Source organism: Mustela putorius, unplaced genomic scaffold, assembly GCF_011764305.1.
Source record: "Mustela putorius furo isolate JIRA1106 unplaced genomic scaffold, ASM1176430v1.1 tig00003944_pilon_pilon_pilon, whole genome shotgun sequence".
In the NCBI taxonomy this organism is placed as follows: domain Eukaryota; kingdom Metazoa; phylum Chordata; class Mammalia; order Carnivora; family Mustelidae; genus Mustela; species Mustela putorius.
This window is the reverse complement of record NW_025422088.1, coordinates 5668830-5672998: the sequence shown is the minus strand read 5'-3', so window position 1 is coordinate 5672998 and position 4169 is coordinate 5668830. Positions and strand designations below refer to the sequence as shown.

The window sequence follows — 4169 nt, the reverse complement described above, 5'->3', positions numbered from 1 at the left end:
AGAGGCAGCTTTTAAAATGACAAGCATCATCTTATTAGCACCAGCTTTGGGTAAGGCCATTGTACAGATTCTAGGAAAAGGGAGGGTGTTTTCCTTTGGCAAAGAAAACAAGAGGATTCCACTGGCCCAGGAATATTCCAGGGAATTTTTTAGTTTAGTATCTTAGGTTTACCCATTCAGATATCCTCATCACAGCTCTTTTGTGCCCTCTTCCCCATCTGGGTCCTGGTTTTAATATAGTTTATATACATAGCAGTTACAAATTTAATTTCCATTACATCTCTACTGTCCTTATAAATAGAACCTGGATCTGATTTTCAAACCAGTCTACCCTGAGACTGGACTGCCATTGACACCTCTGGTTTTCAGAGGATCCCTTAATTATGTCGTTAGCTTCCCTGAGTATATAATTTTCTCTTCTTTTCTTTTTAGAGAGAGGGAGAGTAGGGAGGGGAGAGGGGGAGAAGGAGAGAATCTTAAGCAGGCTCCATGCCCAGCACAGAGCCCAACTTAGGGCTCAAACCCATGACCTGAGCCAAAATCAAGGGTTGGTGCTCAACTGACTGAGCCACCCAGGCACCCCCCCCTTTTCTTAAGAGTTCAACTATTTTTTTTAATTCTATTTATTTATTTGAGAAAGAGAGAGAGAGACAGTGTACACAAGTGGAGGGAAGGGCAGTGGGAGAAGCAGACTCCCTGCCAAGCAGGACCCTGGTATCATGACCTGAGCCAAAGGCAGATCCTTAACCAAGAAAGCCACCCAAATGCCCAAGAGTTTAGCTATTTATTAAACAGTTTACAGAAGAGGTTTAATCAAAAAGACCAAAGCCTATGTCATCATCAGACTCTTCCTATTCTTCTTTCTTTGCTTCTACTTTCTTCTCTTAAGCTGGGGCAGCAGTGGTGGAGCAGGACCTTCTGCTAGGGTAGCACCAGCTGATGGGGCAGGTCCACCAGCCCCTACATTGCATATGAGGCTTCTGATGTTAACATTGACCTGGACCTTTGCAAATAAGCCTGGCCGGAAAGGTTCATCATTTACACCTTCTGCTTTAATGAGGGCATCAATCTTAACTTCCATAACTGTCACTTCATCATCATGCACAATGAGGGCCAAGGAGACGCAGGTGAGCTCCTAGATGGAGGCCATGGTGCAGGCAAATGCTGAGTGATCACTGCCGGGTTCAGTGCTAGTTGCTGGCCTGACCCCAGTGCCAACTTAGCTTCCTCAGAAGGACTGGGCACCTTAGTGGCAGCTGAGGAAAGTATCATTTTCTATATATAATATTTCTACTGCCATCAAAGGCAGTCACACCATGTTATAAGTCTTATAATTATTATTTTCCACATAATGATCTCAGAATGCCTTGCCTTATACCTTGCATCGCTGCCCAACTAACCACAGGCAAAACTTCATTGTGATTTCACTGCCAGGGGTCATTATCTTCCCACTTAACCACCAGAAGTGGATTCTCTATTGCCCTTAGTCTAGGTAACCCAACTCCAAAATTCCATCCTGACAGCTTTATTTTTAGGGCTATCCTGGAATCCATCTTCTTAGCCTCAATTAAAAAACAAAAACAAAAACAAACAGAGCCTGAGGCAAAGCTTTTGTGTTAATGTGTTATTGGGGAATATAATCTCAGAAATGCAAGAGTGAAAAATAAAAGAGAATTCATTCAGGTAAGGAGAGAAGGCAAACACAATAATGAATTACTAAACTGGTCATAGCAATAGACTGCTCAGTGTCACAGGACCCCTTAGAAAAAGGCAACATGGAGCCACTCTGTCTTGAAATCTTCTGTTAGAAAGGGTAGGCAATTTATCTGCTGATTCCTTTGTTTCCTATCTCTCTTTAGTCATGTTTGCCTATATAATATCAATGCCCCGTACTTCCTCATTCCCTCTGAACATCCACTGGTTCCAGTTGGATCAGACAAGGCCCTAGAGTTACTCTGATAAACAACCGAGAGCCATGGAACCTGAGGGATTGAATGGATCAGTGGAGCCCTGAACTTTCAGCCTGATGCTCACATATACTTATTTACTCCCCCACCTCTCTGAGCAAACTGAAGACTTTAATACTTCCTGCATGACTCACAAATGAAAGACTCAAGCACCTTTAAATAAGCCTCCTGCTTCAGCTTCCTAGAGCCACAGATAGCCGCTTCAAATTTCAACTCTTCCTTACCCTCTGGACAATCTCTTCCTGATATCCATTGACTCCATCAGGCCAGCTGTGGCTCTTCAGGATCTCAGTGTCCTAGGGCCCTAAGTTGGCAAGAAAAGTTCAGAAACATTTATTCCAGTATGAAAATCATCTTTCTTTGCAAACTCTCAAGCCTGGGGGAAAAAAAAAAAACTGATAAAAATCCCTGCATGGCCCCCTTCTCTGCAAGACACTAGGTAGCTATACTGTAATTTGGTTAAGATTAATGAAGCCCCTAAACATTTAAAAGTGTTGGGATGCCTGGGTGGCTCAGTTGGTTAAGCGGCTGCCTTTGGCTCAGGTCATGATCCCAGCATCCTGGGATCCAGTCCCATATCAGGCTCCTAGCTTGGCAGGAAGCCTGCTTCTCCCTCTGCCTCTGCCTGCTACTCTGTCTGCCCGTGCTCGCTCACACTGTCTCTCTCTCTCTCTCTGACAAATAAATAAAATCTTAAAAAAAAATTTAAGTGTTAATAAATTAACTGTGGTTTTCTATTGTCAAAAAAATTTTCAATATTTTTTGTTGCTGTTGTTTTAGGTGATAATGGACATTAACTTCTTATTATAAATTCAGGTTTTATAATGATACTGGAATTTTTAAATTAATAAATAAAAATTTTAAATAAAAAATAAAAAAATTCAAGTTTTAGTATCATTGGTTTTCTAAAGGCATGGTTTTTAGAGAAAAAAATTCCTTCATTACCTGGCTGTAGGTTTATTTAAATTCCATTTAATGGCAAAGTGACTTGGGTAAAAACTAAGGAGAGATTGCCCCTATGAAGCTGTTTAATATATAGACAAGAATCTGAGTTATCATGTTTGTCATATGGCTAAAATAAAAAGACAAGAAATAGCAAGTGTTGGAGAGGATATGGAGAAAAAAGAATACTCATGCACTATTGGTGGGAGTGTAAATAGACACAGTCACTGTGAAAAACAGTAGGGGGTTCCTCAAAAAGTTAAAAATAGAAGTACTATATGATCCAATAATTCCATTATTGAGTACTTACCTAAAGAAAACAAAAACAATAATTTGAAAAGATATGCATACCCCTATGTTTATTGCAACATTATTTACAATAGACAAGATATAGATGAAACCTAAGTGTCCATTGATAGGTGAATGGATAAAGAAGATGTAATATGAAACAAAGTATTACACAGTCCTGAAAAAAGGATGAGATCATGCTATTTGTAACAATATGGATGGACCTAGAGGGTATTATGCTCAGTGAAATAAGTCAGACTGAGAAATACAAATGTCATATGAATTCATTTAAAAATGGAATCTAAAAAACAATCAAATGACTAAACAAACAAAAAGCAGACTCAGATATATAAATACAGAGGACAAACTGATGTTTGCCAGAGAGGGGGAGGTTGGGGTGATGAGCAAATTGGGTGAAGAGGTTGGAGATACAGTCTTCCAGTTATGGAATGAATAAATGAGAGCATAGAGAATATAGTCTATGATATTGTAATAGCAGTGTTGGGTGACAGCTATACTTATGATGAGCACAACATAACATATAGAGAACTTGAATCACTATGTTGTACACCTGAAACTAATATAATATTGTATTTAAACTATACTCAAATTTAAAAATAAAAAAAAAAAGAAGCTGAGTTCCATCTGAATCCTAATCCAACTCTGAAAAATCTTATATGGTATGCTTTAGAGGATCTACCCCCTACTGCTAAGATGCATTTAGACTTTTCAAATATCTAGTTTTGGTTTTTCAAAAATAAATCTGAATATTTGGATTGTCAAAATCTCTGTCATAGAAAAGCTGGATGGACCAAGAAAATTCTTCTCCTGAAAGTTATTTCTCTAGAATGAATAGGTTGGATCAAAGAGGTGAAATTACCTAAATGGATAATATTGTTACCTTAACCAAATTTTGTTAGAAGACTCTCTATGGATTAATGAGAATCATAGAATCTCATCGTTCAATTAAAT

General features: G+C 38.8%; 1 pseudogene; it reads right to left on the bottom strand.

Moving 5' to 3' along the window:
- Nucleotides 1–809: 809 nt before the first annotated feature.
- LOC101679489 lies at nt 810–1150 on the bottom strand (annotated as a pseudogene).
- Between the last annotated feature and the right edge of the window lie 3019 nt (nt 1151–4169).